The sequence below is a fragment of the Thermobia domestica genome, chromosome 8 (assembly GCF_964235325.1).
Source record: "Thermobia domestica chromosome 8, izTheDome1.hap1.1, whole genome shotgun sequence".
In the NCBI taxonomy this organism is placed as follows: domain Eukaryota; kingdom Metazoa; phylum Arthropoda; class Insecta; order Zygentoma; family Lepismatidae; genus Thermobia; species Thermobia domestica.
This window is the reverse complement of record NC_137461.1, coordinates 88772429-88793582: the sequence shown is the minus strand read 5'-3', so window position 1 is coordinate 88793582 and position 21154 is coordinate 88772429. Positions and strand designations below refer to the sequence as shown.

Genomic DNA, 21154 nt, shown 5'->3' with positions numbered 1-21154 from the left:
ATCACGAACTACCATAAGTAAAATAAAACAGCTTGAATAAAAGTAAGAAAAAATCTCTTTCCATAGCAAATATACTGATGGGCAGCAGAGAACTTTATAGTGTAGAAAAACTGGTAGAAGAAGCACTCAAATCTTATTCTGTTTTTATCTTACCTGTACGTAATTAGAATAATAGCTCTTTAATATTCCTTCAGTTCTAGATCCAATACAGTAAAATGTATTCACAAAATGGATACGAAAACTTCAGAGAATGTAGATAAATAAAGTTTGTCACATACTTGAAAGAATTGCTGAACGTTATTCCTCCCCCCCTCTCATACGTACATATTCGCATTCATATATACACACACAAAGCTATTAAATACAGTGAACTACCCATGTGTGAAACCCTTATCTTGAAAAATATACTAAGTAGCCAGTTCCGGATAAATGAACCCTAAGTGGAAAAAATATGTGTAGCGTGTTTAGCATGTAGCTACTAAACACGCCCAAGTCAATTCTTGGGGATCATTTGCTATATTTTCTTCTGGTTGCACCATTACATGGCCATCTGGTGAAGCCAATGCTTTTGAGGGGGTTGCCACGTTAGAAGAATTTGTAGCTGTCATTTAAAAAAAAAAAAAAAAAAAATCTTGAAACCCTACCATATTTCACCTGTGTACATAGTCTTGAAAGGGTCATAAAACATTTTTTTCATTTTGCAAGGAGTCGAACAGTGTGCAACTTTCTGGGACGTCTTGCTTGCTACCTGCTATCACCCTCCCTCTGGCATAAAGGAAAAAAACACTTCCGAAACAACGGATTATTTTGGACAGGGAGGGGGGAGTGCGCCAAAATACACGTTTTTCATGAGGAGGTTCACTGTTTGTCCACTAGAGTGCAGTGCTGCATAGGTGGAAATACCTTTCTTGGTTTCAAGGTTGCAAGTTTTTTTTTTTTTTTTTTTTTTTTTTATGACAGCTACAAGATTCATTTAACATGGCAATGTGGCCTAAGGCAGGCGTTCAACGATACTTACACGTTTCTATGGCCAGATGCTATTAAATATGACAAAGCGTGGTTGGTCCTAACCGACAAAACAGCATATAGCTGTGTTGTCTGCATTCCGATTGCTGAAATATCTATACAAGCAAAATGCATCATATCACATGCATAGCATACACATTGCACCATATATGTGAATTTGTGCGATCAAAATATTGTGAACAACTCTTTTCGTTGCTGAATTGAACAAGTTATACTTAAGTGTCCTTACCGTATTCAATGTATAAGGATACAATGGACCTACCGCTACTTCTAGATCCAGTTGAGTATGTGCAGTAGTATTCTATTGTGCTCCAAGCTCCCTTGTTGCCTGAAGACGTTAAACGCTAAGTTCCTCAGTATTAAGTACTCCTCGTAAATCGTGAACATTTGACATGAAAAATGAAAGGAAATATTTCAGTTTTACGTCCCACGATTATATCAGATGGGCTAAACGAGACGGTGATGATAAGAAATGAACAGATTGGTGGAATGAAGAAAGTGGGAGAAAACGGGAGAACTCGGACAAAACCCACGCACACCGTGTTTGTCACAAAGTTCACTTGGAGCGAGCTGGGATCAAACCAGGGACCTGACGTACTGGAGGTGAACGCTCTTCCACTGAGCCACAGCGGACCGTGAAAATTTGAAATTTTCCAGCATTGCGATTATGTCAAATTCAATTTATTTGTATTTCACTCTTCCACGAGATGTCAACAAATTAAAGAAATTTTGATATTCATATACTTATTTCGATATTCAATTCAAGACATATTTTTTCCAAGTAAGCAAATATCTAGACTCACTGAATTTGGTAGAAAAGGTTAAAACTGCGTCCGTGATGTAGTATAATTATTATTTAGCATAGTGTTTATTCCACCCAATTTCCAACAAAAACTGTCTTCCCACCTTTCCACCCACCAATTTCAGTACTTTTTTCCCAACCAAAAATGCTAGCATTTATTACACGCTTTATATCAGTTATTCTCAACTGGTCGATGTAGGGAACTGACTTAGGAGTCCGCTTTTACAATATGAGAAAAGTAGAGAACACAATGAGGAAATGACAGGAAGTGATGACGTAAAGAAGCAAGTGTTGGCAGTGTACGCGGGAGGCATACTGTAGATCCACGAGCAGTATGCCTACAAAACCATGCCATTCATTGTAAGCGTAGTCGTGACTCCACAAGTAGTATGCCTGCAAAACAATGGCATTGTACGCGTAGTCATGGGTCCACGAGCAGTATGCCGGAAAAGCAGGACATTGTAAGCATAGTGATGGTTCCACGAGCAGTATGTTTGCAAACGCATGGTTTGTACGCATTCACGGGTCCACAAGCAGTACGCCTGCAAAACCATGGCATTCTACGCGTAGTCATGTGTCCACGAGCAGTACAAATGCAAAACCAACCATGGCATTGTATGGGTCGTCATGTGTTTACGAGCAGTGTGTCTGCAAAACCGTGGCATTGTACACGGAGTCATGGGTCCACAAGCAGTATGTCTACAAAACCATCGACTACACTTTCGGTGTTCTAGTTTGCCTGTCACTGCTGTCTTTTATCAACGTCAGGTTTTCACGTAAGTTTCACGAAAATAGCACGACTATAGTAATTTGGTAATAGAGCTAAAAACTACAGTAAGTTAAAAATGAATCCGGAAAGAATAATTCTTATAACGGCTTTTCTTTTCTTCTTGCATAAGAAGTACTCCAATAACGAAAAAGAAATGAATGTACTTATCTGAAATGAATGAGGCACGAAAGTCAAAATAATATTATAAAACTAGGTTCCATCACGTAATAGACAAATTATAAAAAGGAAGTTATTACCAGAACAATTTACAATGTGTGACATTAAAGGTTGTTTCTACCTTCTACATTGCAATCAAAGTATATTAATTAGGGACGGAATAATTATTGTTCTAACTTATGATGTCTTCCTTTAGTCCCACGCTCTAACCTAGATTAATAAAAGGTGGGAAATAAAGTACTTATTGTTTTCGCGTGAAAATGGAGTCAACAAATCTATACGAAGGCTCTCACAGAAATATTACTTGCATGATGAATTTTAGACAAAGAAGTACACATTATACTAAAGTAAGTTCCTTCAGAAAAGCTTTTAAAAACAAGTACTAAACTACGTGCATACAACTTACACCGTATGTATGTTAGCTTTTGATGTCCTGTTTTGGCATAAGTATTCAGTGAAGCATACTGTATACAATGTAGGAGTAACTTATAGTCTATAGGCATTCTTTTAAGCAGCATTCGGATAATACGAAGAACGGTGAGCGGGTGTATTCACAGGTTATATAGTCGGTATGTACGCATTCAATTTTATCTATTAATCTTCTCCTGTACTGAATGCTTTAACTTCAATTTACAAAAGTTTATACTTCTCAAGAGTAACAACATTCTGCTCAATATTTAATTAATATTAAAAAAAAAAAGTACAACTGAACTTCAAACGAAATATGGTGTCCTGTGTACAGACATACTCAGAAATACTCATTCTTTTTAATTATGTTCTTGCTCCGTGATCCATAAACGTCCGTTTAAAATAACAACAAGGCTTACCTCATTAATTCCTTCCAAATCTTTATTGGAAGTTGAAACTACCTAGTGAATATATGGTTAGCCTACTTGACTTTGACATGGGAGATCCGGGTTCAGCTTCCGATGGGAGTTCATGTGGTTACGTCGTACGTAGCCTTTCCAAAGTACGAAGAACAATAAAAATTTTAGAAAATAGATCTCAGTGATAGATACAACGATTACGTAGAGCTCTCTCGTGACTAAGAGGTTAGCGTATGCACCTTTGGCGTAGGAGCTCATGTGGTTCGGATCCCACGTTAAGCTGTAGGTCCTGATATGACATGAAATCAAATCAAATCAAATCAAATCAAATCACCTTTATGTAGGCAATTTCATTGTGTCGAGTGAAGAGGATTGTGTACTACAGTGAAATTTAGAGTTAAGTAGGTGGCCCATTGCTATTAGGGATGCCTCTTATTCTCTAAAGCGCTGGTTCTCAAACTTGTTTGTTCGGGGCCGCGGTGGCTCAGTCGTAGGGCATTCATTTCTGGTGTATGGGGTTCCTTATTTCGATTCCAGCTCGCGCTAAGTGAACTTTGTGGTGGACAAACACCGTGTGCGTGGGTTTTCTCGGTGTTCCCCGTTTCCTCTCACTTTCTTCATTCCACCATTTCATTCATTTCTCACCATCACCGTCTCCTAAGCCCAACTGGCATAACCATGGGACGTAAAACTTAAATATTTCATTTTTTAATTTTTTTTTTCAAACTTATTGACCTGGTGCTCCCCTTCGAGAAGCCTGAGTAATTCACGTCCCCTTCCTTGCCGCTCGTTGGTTTGACCCCTTCTGCGACTTCAAATACACATTGAATTATTATTATTATTATTATTAGAGTTTTTTTTACCACTTTTCTTCTTAATGGAATTACAGTTCTAACTTAATAGTATTTTGAGTTTATAGCAGGGGTGCCCACAGAGGGGGGCTATGACGCAAAGTGCGTCATTGAAATATTGGGGGGGGGGGTAAAAATCTATATAAATGTTTGAGGGGGTGTAAAAATTAATCGAAAAGAAGATTTTTTTCATGGAAGAACACCTACGGATAGACAATTGGGGGGTGCGTCATGGACATAAGGGGGGTGGGCGCCACTGTTTATAGTGATACTTAACTTAACGCCTCTTTCTTACAACATTCATAATATTTGTAATTAGGAATTTAGTTTATTTCTATCAGTTCTTCAGGCCTACCAGATTGGGAACACGGTCTACATTAACTAGAAGCAAGTGTCCTGGATAAAGGCAGTAATTCTAGCAGTCAAGTTGTCAGAAAGCTTGACCGACACAGTACCTTAACGTTAATGCTAACCGTGAACCCTCATGGTTAGTGTCTTTATAGTTGAACATTACGAATAGAAAGGCTTTGCTTTCCTTCTTAGATTGGGAGCCGCTTGTAGGATTCAGTGGTGACATAGGTAAGGGTCATCGGATCCCTAAGATGCAATTTTTGTCCGAGTCACCGGCTCTGGGTGTCGCTTTTCAGACACAGAAGGACCCGGAAGCAGCCAAAATCATATAAGCCTAACAGTATAATACAGAATTTATAGTCAGTTAGTAATGTCTATTACTCGAAAAAGAATTTAACGTATTCCCGACAAGACTTATGTTCAAATACCATGTTTTGAATGCATATTTCAAATAAGAGAAAATAATACAGTGGTTTTCAACACAGACTGTACAAAATAATAATAATAATAATAATAATAATAATAATAATAATAATAATAATAATAATAATAATAATAATAATAATTACAATAATAATCTCAGTAAGATTGATTTTAGATTTGTTTATTTTTAAAGATTCATTAAAATATGCTTCATTTTATCGTACCATCTCCAAATGCTAGAATTTATTCACATGGAATCAAACTTAACAATAAAAAGTATGAAATGAAATATTTTAGTTTAACGTCCCACGAATATGCCCTTTATGCTAAAGGAGATGGATGATTAATGAAAGTAAAGGATTGTGAAATTAATTTTTTGTGCTCTCCCGCAGGGAACCGAACCCGGCCACGTGAACTAAATACATACACGTTAGCCATTAGACCAGCGAGAAGAGCAATAAAAAGTTTGATTCAACATTTTCAAAAAAAAAAAAAAAAAAAAATGTTTCTAGTTATCTCTTACATAAATTGGACATGTTACGCACCAATTGACCAACGACCAAAACATCGTGCTGAGATATTGAAGGAAACACAAACAAGTTACCAATACGATCCAGTTCTTGGCGCTTGGTCGAATAACTTTTCCTGAACGTTTAAGCAAATAGTAGGGTTTCATTTATTATTATTATTATTATTATTATTATTATTATTATTATTATTATTATTATTATTATTATTATTATTATTTACATTGTCTCCTAGTCACTGATGTAAAAATCTCGAGAATCGAAAATTGGCGATTGGTCAATTGAGGCATAACATCGTTCACTTGTTTGATTCTGGAAAGCCAGAAATAGCCACTTTTAACGGAACATAAATATTGACACATGTTAGAGCATGAGAAACATATTTTTCCATGAAGACGAAAATTAAAAAGCGGATCTTTCCCAATATGGCAGTGGGAACCAAGGAGTGGTCAGGTATCTTCCGACCTATCCCACAATAGCAATTTAATCTATATTATATTTATATATAAATGAAAGTGACTATGTTTGTGACTTCCTAATTCTTAAACCACCTGACCGATCTCGATCAAATTTTCAACAAAGATGAGGTTCGCGCTTGGGATGTTTTTTTATCACTCCACTTTGATGGTGCAACTTACGGAGGAAGAATATATATATATATATATATATATATATATATATATATATATATATATATATATATATAACTTAATAACTCTTGAACCACGAGACTGATCTCGATCAAATTCGCCACATACACGAGGTTCGGGCCTGGGACTGTTTTTATCATCATTTCACAATGACGGTGCAACTTAAGGGAGAGAGAGGAGGATAATATTAAAAATAATGGAAAATGACAGATATTAGTGTCAAATCCATAGTGTTCGGTGTTGCTGAGATGAACAGTGACATTTCTGATACCGTTTAAATCCAAATTCAAACCGCGACTTGGGGAAAGGAGAGGGATATATATATATATATATATATATATATATATATATATATATATATATATATATATATATATATATATATATATATATATATATATATATATATATATATATATTCATCCTCACGGCATTGTCAAGGCTCTATATTTGTATTTTACATTTATTATTGCAACCGGGTGTTACTGACTTCCGTATACGGTAGCCCGATCATCACCCTTGTTCTTCGCGCGCACAGTCATTCGAAGAACTGAAAACGTACTCTGTACACAAACAGTTTATGGTTGTGAACTCGGAAAACCTGGTACTTCTGCTTGTCAAGGTCAAAAAGTGGGAGAAAAAAGGATGTGTAGAATGTAAAGAGGGTGCAACAGTGACTGATGCTTGTAAGGGAACATATTCATTTGTAGTTCGTGCACATTCCGCCTGTAGCGCTACTGTGGCACGACGTATATTGTAACTGTATAACTCTTGTACACCGCTAGTAGGTCTATTCGCGTTAGTGACGACCGAAACTATGTTGTCAGCTCTGACTGCGATAAGGCCAAAGGCACTGCCGTGCTGCTTTTCCTTCTCTTTTTTCCCCCTTTTCCATTTGTGAGACGCCAAACATGTTGTTTTTGCTTGTTGCACGCGCTGAACGGGTTTCGGCGAGCGAAGTATTTAAGAAGTTAACTACATATTCTTGTTTGCGATAGTTTTAAATTGGTTAACTGTTGAAAAATATACGAAAATAAAGCTGTACTTGTTAAGGTATATTAGTCGAGGACGTAGCTACTGACAGTGTTGATTACAGATTTTCTCGAGGAAGAATTTAATTACAGTAGAGGTGAAAAGGAGACGTCCATTTAGACAGCCCCCCCCCCCTTATCAGACTCAATCGGAAATGGTCTCAATCGTTTGCACACAAATGTGCAGGCGAAATTTTCGTTTGTACACAATTAAGGGCGCCATCAGAACGAAAACAAAGTGGGGGCTGTCTAAATGGTAGCCCCCCACCAACAAGTCCTATTCAAGCACAAATTTTCGCAATCATTTGTACATCGTTTCTACAGAAATGTGAAGGCGAAATTTTCGTTTGTACACAATCAGGGGCGCCGTCAGAACGAAACCAAAGTGGGGGCTGTCCAAATGGTAGCCCCTCCCACCATGTCCAGTTGAATCACAAATTGTCGCAATCGTGTGTACTTCGTTTGTACAGAAATGTGCAGGCGAAATTTTCGTTCGTACACAATTAGGGGCGCCGCCAGAACAGAAAAAATGGGGGCTGTCTAAGTGGTAGCCCCCGACCATGTCCTATTCAATCACAAATTGTCGCAATAGTTTGTACTTCGTTTGTACAGAAATGTGCAGGCGAAATGTATGTTCGCACGCAATTAGGGGCGCCGCCAGAACGAAAAAAATTGGGGGCTGTCTAAGTGGTAGCCCCCGACCATGTCCTATTCAATCACAAATTGTCGCAATAGTTTGTACTTCGTTTGTACAGAAATGTGCACGCGAAATTTTCGTTTGTACATAATTAAGGGCGCCGCCAGAACAGAAAAAAATGGGGGCTTTCTAAGTGATAGCCCCCACCATGTCCAATTCAATCACAAGTTGTCGCATTCGTTTGTGCATCGTTTGTACAGAAATGTGCAGGCGAAATGTTTGTTTGAACAAACTTAGGGGCGCCGCCAGAACGAAAACAAAGTGGGGAGCTGTCTGAGTGGTAGCTCCCCACACGATGTCCAATTTAATCACAAAGTATCGCAATCGTTTGTACATTGTTTGTACAGAAATGTGCAGGCCACATTTTCGATTGTACACTATTAGGGGCGCCGCCAGGGCGAAAACAAAGTGGGGGGCTTTCTAAGTGATAGCCCAATCACCATGTTCAATTCAATCACAAATTGTCGCAATCGTTTGTACATCGTTTGTACAGAAATATGCAGGCAAAATTTTCGTTTGTATACAATTAGGGGCGAGCTCAGAACGAAAACAAAGGGGGGGGCTGTCTAAGTGGTAGCCCCCCACCATGTCCAATTCAATCACAAATTGTCGCAATCGTTTCTATATCGTTTGTACAGAAATGTGCAGGCTAAATTATTGTTTGTACATAATTAAGGGCGCCGCCAGAACGAAAACAAAGTGGGGGCTGTTTAAGTGATAGCCCCCCACCATGTCCAATTCAGTCACAAATTGTCGCAATCGTTTCTACATCGTTTGTACAGAAATGTGCATGCAAAATTTTCGTTTGTACATAATTAGGGGCGCCGCCAGGGCGAAAACAAAGTGGGGGGCTTTCTAAGTGATAGCCCAATCACCATGTTCAATTCAATTACAAATTGTCGCAATCGTTTGTACATCGTTTGTACAGAAATATGCAGGCAAAATTTTCGTTTGTACACAATTAGGGGCGACCTCAGAACGAAAACAAAGGGGGCGGGGTCTGTCTAAATGGTATCCCTCCCACCATGTGCAATTGAATCACAAATTGTCGCAATCGTTTGAATATAGTTATAAAGAAATGTGCAGGCGAGATTTTCGTTTGTACACAATTAGGGGCGCCGCCAGAACGAAAACAAAGTGGGGGGCTGTCTAAATGTTAGCCCTCCCACCGTGTTCAATTCAACCACAAACTGTCGCACTTGTTTGTACGCCTTTGTACATAAATGTGCAGCTGAAATTTTCGTTTGCACATAAATGTGGCCCCGCCAAAACGATAACAAACTATGGGCTCTCTAATTGATAGGCCTCCCACCATGTCGAATTCAACCACAAACTGTCGCACTTGTTTGTTACGGTTTTGTACAGAAATTTGCAGGCGAAATTTTCGTTTGTACACAATTGCGGGCGCGCCAAAACGATAACAAAGTATAGGCTACCTAATTGGTAGCACCCCCTAGTCCCATTCAAAAGAAAATCATCTCAATTGTTTGCACATCGTTTGAGCAGTAATGCGCAGGCGAAATTTTTTTCTAAGCTATCAGATGCGTGGACAGAACGAAAAAAAAAGGGGAGTTGTCTAAGTGCTAGCCCCACCAGTTGTGTTCGATTGAACCACAAATTGTCGCGATCGTTTATACATCGTTTGTGCAGAAATGTGCAGGTAAAATTTTCGTTTGTATTAAATAATATACGGATGTGAGTATTTTTAATATCTGCGATCAACATTAACCGGTTTGGATAACGGTTGATGAGTTTGAAAATGGTTCCTATTGCACTAGTTGAAAAAAAATTCTTTTTCTCTGGCACACGGAAGAAAATGTCTGATTCTAATAGAACTTTTCACGTAGAATTCGAATCTGCAATCAGTTTTTCTCCATCACCCTCAGTTTTCCCGTGACAGAGGTGTTTTCGGAAAATTTCCCCTCAAATTTCTGTTCTTTTTCTTTTTTTCTTTTTTTAAAACTATTTTCATACTTGTAGCTTGGGTACCTTAGGTATATAAACGCACAAATTATATTGTATGTTAGCCTGATTTATACTTAGTAAGCCCTCTAAGTTTCATAAGAATAGCATTATTCTATCTAGAGAAATAAACATATTTATATAAAAAATATGCTATGTGTACTGTTCATTTTACAATATTCATTAGTGCAGATAAAATCACATATAACTTCCACGAAAATTACAATATAAGCACGGTTTATATCTTATTGGATTTGAAATAAAACATATTTTCAATGATGTATACACCGTGTCACCATTTTATATCTACTTAATAAATAATACAAAAGAAGTGAGTGGTATCTTCTTAATAAATGGACACTTACTTACCTCAACTAATATGTTTTAGTTGTCGACTTTCTTCTGTGTTTGGTTTCTGGAACATCTCTTAAGTGTCCAACAGTAATCAGCTAGCATTTTTGAACTACACTGTCACTGGTACCTCTTCTCCATGGAGGAAATGTCCTGATGAAAATGTTCCCCATACTCATCACTAACAGCACCAAGCTTTTCAGGAAAGAAATGCAGGTGGGAGTCTAGAAAGTGAACTTTAAGGGACATGTTGCAACCCATTTCATTGAATGATTGCCGGAAATCACTCACAATTTCACGGTAATTTGGGGCTTTCTTGTTTCCTAAAAAATCTCTGTTAAACATTTAAATGGACACCAAGCTGCTTTCTCAACCAGAGTTAAGAGATCCTCAAATTTTTGGTCACGAATCAAACATCTTATTTGGGGGTCTACAAAAATCCCTAGCGTCACTAACCCGAGGATTTTTTTCCTTGAGGTAACAAGATCCTGCATTACTTTTGTCCATTGTCCTAACAAAGTTTTTGAAGAGCCCCAACTTTATGTGAAGAGGAGGTAGAATTATCTAATCATTGCTCACCAGTGAGGAATAAACAGCATTCTTCTGTCCAGGAGTTAATACATGCATTGGCCATTCCTTCTTGATGTAATGTTCCGCTTTGTTCCTGCTGTCCCATTCGCAGAGGAAACAACAATATTTCGTATAACCAAGCTGCAAACCCATTAACAAAGAAATGACTTGTAAATCACAGCAAACGGTCCACTTGTATTTCTCATACTGAATTTTTTCTAACACTATTTCGATGTTTTCATAGGTTTCCTTCATATTAGTTGCATAAGCCAAAGGCACTGAAGGAAATTTGTTGCTATTGTGCAAAAGGACAGCCTTAAAACTAGTTTTCAAAGAGTCAATAAGCAATCTCCACTCTGTACTTATATGTGCATGTCCAAGTCTATCCATCACAGCACAGACATTATTACAATACACTAAATCATTTTCTTGAGAATAGTAGTTTTGAAACTCTGTATGAAGGTTTCGAAAAATACACACTTTAGTGTCACGATGGAGCAGATTCCAGCCTTAAGTTTAGAATCAAGAAGTTCTGTCTGTGTATTGGAGAGTTTTAAATCCAGTATGAGGTCATTTAGTTCACCGGAGTTATCAGATGGGAATCCAATGTAGATGTGCTTCCTACATAAGTAGGATCATCATCTTCATTTGGAATTTCAATAGTTGCCTCAAGTACGAAATCCTAATTTACCGTAAGATGAGGAGGAGGTACCGGTACAGGTAATTCTGCACTGTGTGGAACTGGCCTAATTGCTGATGCAAATTAGGGTACTGTACTGTGTGGTTAGATTTACTGCTTATTTCTTTTATCTGTGTCATACAAAAGTAGCAGTCTGAAGAATGATCTTTTGGTTCCCTCCAGATCATCGGTACTGCGAAGTTCATGTTTCGTCCACCATTTGCCCACCCAGTCAGACGTTTCACGCAAGTACAACAAATGTAGTGAGGAACCCAGTTCTTATCCTGGTCTCCTACACAGCAACCAAAATATAACTGATAACACTTCCTCACAAGTGGAGTAAAACATCGACATTGTGATTTAAATATCAGCTCCCCACATACATAACAGAAATTGTCCGGTTTATTTACACACTTCCTCGACATCTTGTATCCTGTAAGGTATCACACACATACACACACACACACACACACAGGAATCTACACTCCATCAAATTCCCACAAAATCCCTCTAGACATTCCCTCATACAAAAATGGTGACATGGTGTACACATCATTGAAAACGTTTTATTGGAAGTCCAATGAGGTATAAACCGTGGTATATTGTAATTTTCGTGGAAATTATGTGTGTTGAAGACCGACCCGACCCCACCCGTGACCCAAATTGACTGACCCGACCCGACAACCCGACCCGAGATGACCCGATTGGCCCGACCCAAAGTGACCCGAGTGAACCAACCCGAGGTGACTTAACCCGACAACCGACCCGAGTGACTTGAACTTACAATCTAACCAGTTTGAGAGAGCTAGAACTTTACAAAACTGCCACCAGAAAAAAATGCTGACCAATTCTTATGCATAAATCATTGTTTCGGCTTTTTTACTTGTAGTATAATTATCCTCCTCCTCCTCCTCAGTGTTCTCCCATTAATAAACTGGCCAGTTTCCGTGAATTAGGTAAGAAGCTTCCATTTTTGCGATTTCCCGCTAATATCTGCCTCGCAACCCAACATAAAGTACCACCCTCCTTATTACAATGTATCAATTCCAACCTTCTTACACACTCTCGCTCTCCTGATATCACCCCCTTTACTACATCCCTCAGAATGCAATCCCTTAGCAAGATCAAAACTTGTGATCCGTCCATTTTTCGCTTCCTTATATCGTCTAATATTGCTCTCGTCTATTGCATTTTTTCAGCATTTCCTTATTCGTTTTCCTCTCTACCCTGCTAACCTTCTTTATTTTACTCCACATCCAAATTTCCAAGGTTAAAATTTAGGCAATCAAGTTCAAAAGTCAAAATTTGACTGAGTTCTGAAGACAAGTTCTGAAGGCTAAAAGAATAAAAGTTCTGAAGACAACATTATTTTCTAAAAAGGAATGTATATAGAACTTCTTTTAATATTTTTTGCTGTGTAACAAACAACAATTTCATCACGTTAACATTCCGATTTTTCTATTTAAAAACAGCGTTGCTGTCTGATAGAATCATAAGGAACTAATTGCACTGAAATATCATTCTGTAGGGAATTACCTTTTATGTTTTCTTGATTAATTTATCTAGAAGATATTTGCAACGTTATATAAAATTAGCAAGTATTTTATTGCGGAGAAAGTCAAATCACTACTCCAGCATTAATAATAATAATAATCTGAAGGTGACCAAGAAAGTTATGTCTCTTTGTGGAGGTCTGTGTTCAATTGGCCCTCACACCGTGAGTTGAATGCGAATGGATATAAGGTGAAGGTCAGTTGTTGGACGAGACGAGACGAGACGAGACAGAATTTTCATGAAAGGGTACGAGATGAGACAGAGCTCTTTCAATAGAAACATATGCACTTTTCCAGACGAGACTACCTTCACGACACATTTTCGAAACGAGAATGCCCCAAACCAGGTCTCGTGAGCAACACTAGTGAGTATATCCAACATACTACTTGGTTGTGGCTGTTCAGATGCACCGTGAACGTGCGTAAGGACTGAGTGAACATGGGGCCTTCACAGAGCGTAATAAGGGCTTGTTTGCTGTACGAGTTCAAATTGCTGCTCCGCGGAGCGGAAGATATGACAGGCCTTTGGTGAGGGTGTCGTGACTACGCGGTGAGTGCAGTGGTATGACGGTTTAAGGACGGTGACGAAACACTCGAAGACGCACCACGTGCCGGAAGACAAACATATGTTCAAAATAAAGATCTTCGGGCAGCAATTGAGGCGAAGACAGACATGTGAGGAACTGGTACTACCTTTCAGTGTAAGTGGAGAAACCATTCTGCTCCACCACCATCAACTTGGGAAGCACTGCAAGTTGGGTTGATAGGTCCTACATGATTTGACTTGGAGCCAGAAAGCAACGCGAGCAGACACCTGTGTTTCTTTGGTGTCTCGTCTGAGGAAGGAGCAATTTCTGAACAGGGTGTTGACATGTGATGGGAAGTGGGTCCTGTACGAAGCTCCACGGCGCCGTCATTGTTGGTTAGCATCCCATGAACCGGTTCAAAAACAGCCCAAGCCAGCACCACGCCAGAATAAGGTTCTCCTGTGCATTTTGTGGACTGCTCGAGGTATCGTCCATCGGGAACTGCTACCAGCTGGTCAGATCATCAATGCAACTGTGTACTGTCTGGATCCAGCAGTTCTGAATCGCAAAGGGGTCCTCTTGTTACAAGGCAACGCTAAGCCCCACGTGGCTAAAATGACCCAGTACATCATTCTACGCCTTGGATGGAAAACACTATTGGATCCGCCATACTCCACGGACATTGTACCGTCCGATTACCACCTGTTCCATTCCTTGGACAATCACCTTAGAGAACGCCAATTCAAACAGCTAGTAGAGGTTCAATATGCACTTGATATCTTCTTCACTTCACGTCCCACCAAGTTCGACTGCTATGGAATCCATGGCCTTCCAGAACGTTTTCAGAAGGTCGTCGAGGCTGATGGAGACGATTTTTGATATTCCAGGTACGTCTTAGGTTACATACCAATGTTCGAAGGTGTTGGTGAAAAGGCGGCGGAACTTTCTTGGGCACTCTTAAAGTTATAATAATAATAATAATAATAATAATAATAATAATAATAATAATAATAATAATAATAATAATAATAATAATAATAATAATAATAATAATGTGTCCTGCCCAAAGCCAGATGTTTGATCCGAAGGTCCATGGGTATTGATTCCAGCTCGTACCAAGTAAGTTTTCTGGTGGACAAACCCCATGTGCATGGGTTTTCTCGGTGTTCTCCCATTTCCTCCCACTTTCTTCATTCAACCACTTCAATTATTTCTCATCATCACTCTCTCTCTTAGCGTTGGTGCATAACGTGGGACGTTAACTAGATATTTCTTTCAATTTCACTTAATGTGACATTTAACTTGACATAGAAACGCAGAAAGGAAAAAAGTCAGTAGTAATATTAATTACAATTACAATACCAATTAGTTAATATAGGGTAAAATTAAAATTTTATTACTATTTTACCTTCAATTAGTCACATGTATCATTCATTCACCAACTTCGAATTGAATTCCACAACAAAGCTCTTTATAGTATTCCGTATAGAAAATAAGTGAAGAATGTGACGACCCGACCCGAGTGACCCGACACGAGCTAACCCGACTGACCCGACCCGACAACCCGACCCGACAACCCGACCCGTAACCCGACCCGTTTGAGAGCACTATCAGAGGGGTACTATTTACAGTACAATTTATTTTGTATGGTTTAGCATACTTTAAGGCTACCATACTTTTTGAAAACAGAAAAAACGGGACATCTTACAAATTAGTAATAAATATTGCATTTTGTATTAATTTTATCTTTCGAATTTTACTACAGTATCGCACTAGTTATACAACTTAAAATAATGTATTAATATAGTCCATACTCAGTGGCGTATTTAGGGGGAGGGCTTCCGGGCTCAAGCCCCCCACCGAAATCTTACTTACTATAGTAAAGTATATGAAATATCTTGCAGAATTTTCGTATTTTCAGGCAAAGCACCCCCGGAAGTTAGCAAAGCCCCTCCCGAAACAAAATCGTAAATACGCCACTGTCCATACTTAATCAACAGTGCTAAAAATTATTATAGAAGCTAGAAGCTGTTATACAATATAAACGCAATCAGTGAACATACAATATTTAGGCAAAAATTATATTTTCAATATTATTACGCATACCACCTTTACATGCTCTACATGTCTATAAAGAAAAATATCCAGATTTTTCTTGTTGTTAACCTAATTTGTTGCTAATTTATTGTTGTTAACCTAAAATGCGAACTAAAAGAAAGCAATTTGCATAATTGTTTTTCTGAAGCAGAAAAAAATGTGTTTTCGGGGCTGGTCTGCAACGTCACAAGAATTTGTTGCCACCTCGGGGTATACATTCTTACTTTTAGTGATAAGAGTGCTACTTAGGAGGATTTAAATATTGCATGTTATATCCGGGGAAGCAGCGATTGCAATAATAATAAAGATTAGAATGAAATTGTTCCTATAGTATTGTCGGAATTGAAAGCAAAAGGAATAAGTCGATTTTATTATCTTTTCAGAAATTTTGATATGTAATTAATAATAATAATAAAGAAAAAAACAGGACAAGAATTAAAATTTTTGCACACCGGGACAAATTTTAAGAAACCGGGGCGTATGGTAGCCTTACATACTTATTTGCATGCGGAGTGTCAGTACGGAGCCACTACGTAGCAGAGTTGAAACAAAACCTCGTAAATAGGTTGCCAACTCAGGAAAACAAAATTACCGGCACACCCTCAAAATTCTCTGTACAAATGAGAAACTGAAGACTGTATTGATCGTTATTATAATTTACCAGCAATTGCCACTTGTTTAAAATTATCGAAACAGATGAATAATACTGGATATTAATCTTTATGTAACAATAGTTGATTCATAAAATGAAATTTATTCTATAAACTTCACTTCAAACAAAGGAAATTGCTTTAAAAAGTCATTTTCTACTCTCAATAAATGAATAAAATTCTTTTACAATAAAATATAAGTGTTATCAAATTTGTTATGTTAAATAAATAAAAAAAAAAAACTGCCATACGTTAAAAAAATATCGATAATGTATAATACAACGGAAATTTGTGTTTGTAAAGGCACTGTTGAAAAATTTCGATGTTCAATGTTATATTCTGGATTGCAGATTCCAAAATACCGGTCAGAAGGGGTCTAATAAGAAGTTTGTACCGGTCACCGGCCTTAATCAAAATTACAGCAAATACCGGCCAGTTAGCAACTCTACTCGTAAATCAGAATGCTGAATGCACCAAAATACTTCACCATGCATTCTATAGTTTCTGCAAAATGAGTTTAATGAAGATGATCATATAAAACAAAATACTGTGTTATAATTTTCCCTTTAACAGTCTACTTTGTGGATTTGTTATATCTTCCACTTATCAATTTCCTGTACGAGATGAGAATAACGGTTTCTGCGCAAGATAGAAAGAAAAAAATACATTTTTCTCATAAGGATTCAGTTCACGTAAGAAATAATGAATAAGTTTAATAATAAGAGCCGAGGAGTGAAAAACTAACTCAGCAATAATGATTGTAAGTATAAATATAAATATAAAAAAACAAAAAAAAAACATTTAATTCCATCATCGTTAGGATAAGATCAATATAGTGAATCACACGATAGTGTGAACAAACCAAACCACACAATAGTGTGAACAAAGTCCTGTTAGAAAAATACTCCATAAATGTGACACATTTTTTTAATGCTTCTACCATTTATACAAACCCTCACATTGTTTTCGTTCTGGCGGCGCCCCTAATAGAGTACAAACGAAAATTTCGCCTGCACATTTCTGTGCAAATGATGTACAAGCGATTGATATAATTTGTGATTGAATTGGATATGGTGGGGGCTACCATTTAGACAGCCCCACTTTGTTTTCGTTCTGGCGGCGCCATTAATTGTGTACAAACGAAAATTACGCATGCATATTTCTGTACAAACGATGTACAAACGATTACGAAAATTTGTGATTCAATTGGACATGTTGGTGGGAAGCTACCAGTTAGAGAGCCCCCAGTTTGTTTTCGTTCTGGCGGCGCCCCTAATTGTGTACAAACGAAAATTTTGCCTGAACATTTCTGTAAAAACGACGTACAAACGATTGCGACAATTTGTGATTGAATTGGACATGGTCGGGGGCTACCACTTAGACAGCCCCACTTAGTTTTCGTTCTGGCGGCGCCCCTAATTGTGTACAAACAAACATTTCGCCTGCTCGTTTCTGTACAAACGAAGTACAAACGATTCCGACAATTTGTGATTCAATTGGACATGGTGGAGAGGTATTACTTAGAAAGCATCCCACTTAGTTTTCGTTCTGGCGGCGCCCCTAATTGTGAACAAACAAACATTTCGCCTGCCCGTTTCTGTACAAACGAAGTACAAACGATTGCGATAATTTGCGATTGAATTGGACATGGTGGGGGGGGGCTACCACTTAGACAGTCCCCCACTTTGTTTTCGTTCTAGCGGCGCCCCTAATTGTGTACGAACATACATTTTGGCTGCACATTTCTGTACAAACGAAGTACAAACGATTGTGACAATTTGTGATTCAATTGGACATGATGGGGGGGCTACCACTTAGACAGCCCCCACTTTGTTTTCGTTCTGGCGGCGCCCCTAAGTTTGTTCAAACAAACATTTCGCCTGCACATTTCTGTACAAACGATGCACAAACGAATGCGACAACTTGTGATTGAATTGGACATGGTGGGGGGGCTACCACTTAGACAGCCCCATTTTTTTCTGTTCTGGCGGCGCCCTTAATTATGTACAAACGAAAATTTCGCGTGCACATTTCTGTACAAACGAAGTACAAACGATTGCGACAATTTGTGATTGAATAGGACATGGTCGGGGGCTACCACTTAGACAGCCCCCAATTTTTTTCGTTCTGGCGGCGCCCCTAATTGCGTGCGAACATACATTTCGCCTGCACATTTCTGTACAAATGAAGTACAAACAATTGCGACAATTTGTGATTCAATTGGACATGGTGGGGGGGGGGCTACCACTTAGACAGCCCCCATTTTTTTCTGTTCTGGCGGCGCCCCTAATTGTGTACAAACAAAAATTTCGCCTGCACGTTTCTGTACAAACGAAGTACAAACGATTGCTATAATTTGTGATTGAATAGGACATGGTGGGGGGGGGGGCTACCAGCTAGACAACCCCCAATTTGTGTTCGTTCTGGCGTCGCCCCTAATAGTGTACAAACGAAAATTTGGCCTGCACATTTCTGTATAAACAATGTACAAACGATTGCGATACTTTGTGATTCAATTGGACATCGTGGGGGGAGCTACCACTCAGACAGCTCCCCACTTTGTTTTCGTTCTGGCGACGCCCCTAAGTTTGTTCAAACAAACATTTCGCCTGCACATTTCTGTACAAACGATGCACAAACGAATGCGACAACTTGTGATTGAATTGGTTTTGGGAGGGGGGGCTACAACTTAGACAGCCCCCATTTTTTCTGTTCTGGCGGCGCCCTTAATTATGTACAAACGAAAATTTCGGGTGCACATTTGTGTACAAACGAAGTACAAACGATTGCGATAATTAGTGATTGAATAGAACATGTTGGTGGGGGGGGGGGTACCAGTTAAACAGCCCCAATTTGTTTTCGTTCTGGCGGCGCCCCTAATAGTGTACAAACGAAAATTTGGCCTGTACATTTCTGTACAAACAATGTACAAACGATTGCGGCAATTTGTGATTTAATTGGACATGGTAGGGGCTACCATTTAGGGGAACTCCCTCGAGAGGAATCACTCTACTTATTTATTGCAAAAAGCAGAATTTAAAAATTCGCATTCGTCCAAAGTTATCGTGTGAAGTAACAGTCGTTTGTATGTACGTACTAATATTGATAAGTTCCACTACGCGATCCCAATTAATAGTTCATATACCCGCGCCACACACACACACACTAGCATTTGTACACACGAAAGTATACCTGGTAGTATCCACACGCTTACGCCGGAAACTAGAAACAAACACACACACACACACACACACACACACACACACACACACAGGGACAGAGAGAGAGAAAGAATATCTTGTTGTACCTTTATACTGAATGCACCATTACTCACAAAATCAGTTAAAAAAGAAAAAAGTTGTAAATGAAACTTTCAAAGATTGGTACCACTGCTGCGTGTCACACATAAGATTGTTCCATAATGATTGATTCGTAATATGATGTATATGGGTTTCTTAATGGTAGTATAACAAAATGCCTTCAAATTGACCACTAAATAAAAAGTGAAATTTATTTCTCAAATTTTGTAAAATCGAAGTCGGTGGGCATTATGGGAACAGTCTACAATAACAATATATGCAAATAAATATTAATATACTTCACGTTTTCCAGTGGGTGCAAGAAAGCTTCGAATAGTATTTGTTGCCAGAAGCATTAGCTGATGTAAATATATATATATATATATATATATATATATATATAAATGATCGAAAATGACATATTACTGTCGAATCTATAGTTTTCGGAGTCGCTGAGACGAACAGTGATACTTCTGATGCTGTTTAACCCCTTCAGTGTGGGTGGCGTATATATACGCTTTCATTTTGCTTTGGCTATTTTGTATTGCGTATGGCGAATATACTTGCCTATAATATGAGTAATGTTATCCCGACAATATTTAGCTAGTTTGCGCTCAGCTGGTTTCAATTGTTGCTTAATTAAAGGAAGAAGAGGAAAAGAAAGAAATTAAAATAGAGTTTGGGCTTCGTCAAATACAGTTTTCATTCTTTGTTTTGTTTGAGACCAGACAGCACAGTAATGGCTTCAAAACGATATTTCAACGATGCTGACATCAGGCAAGAGTTATTAATTAGTGATTCTGATGTAAGTGATTTTGAAACAGATGTAGAATCAACATCCAAAGTTCCCCCCCCCCAAAAAAAAAAAACTACACTTTTTACAGCGGTTCGTATCTGAAAATTACGCACTGAAGGGGTTAAATCCAAATTGTGCCCGCAATAGTAATATTTAATTTTTACTGTCATTTTTACCGTCAAATGGGGTGAATAGAAACATGGGGGTGAATAGAAACAAAACTTCCAGATTAGTTTTGGATTTATCTGGACGATAAATTAATCAAGAAAACTGAAATTTTTTAACATAGTCTTATACGGCTAAAGTATTCAGGGCAGTGACAAAATGTTTACTGAGTTGGAAACACTGAGGTAGACGCCAGTAGCATTAATGTGTTACTGAAATCTTACACGGTATTTTAGCGCTTCTCAAACTTTCTTGGTTAGTATGACATTTTCATATTTGTTGCATTTGAACATATGCCTATTTTGTAGTTTGTTGTTTCATTTACTGACGTTCATAGTAAAAGCTTTCCTTTTGTAAATTATTTGTAATCAAAA

At 38.3% G+C, this 21154-nt stretch overlaps 1 pseudogene across 1 annotated transcript in view; it reads left to right on the top strand.

Annotated features, from left to right (window-relative positions):
- Positions 1-3218: 3218 nt before the first annotated feature.
- The window catches only part of LOC145693046 (glucose dehydrogenase [FAD, quinone] pseudogene), a 52720-nt pseudogene continuing 34784 nt past the window's right edge, over positions 3219-21154 (top strand). The window contains exon 1 of the transcript XR_014132702.1: positions 3219-3343. The product of XR_014132702.1 is annotated as a glucose dehydrogenase [FAD, quinone] pseudogene, transcript variant X2 (transcript). The remainder of the gene's footprint in view (positions 3344-21154) is intronic.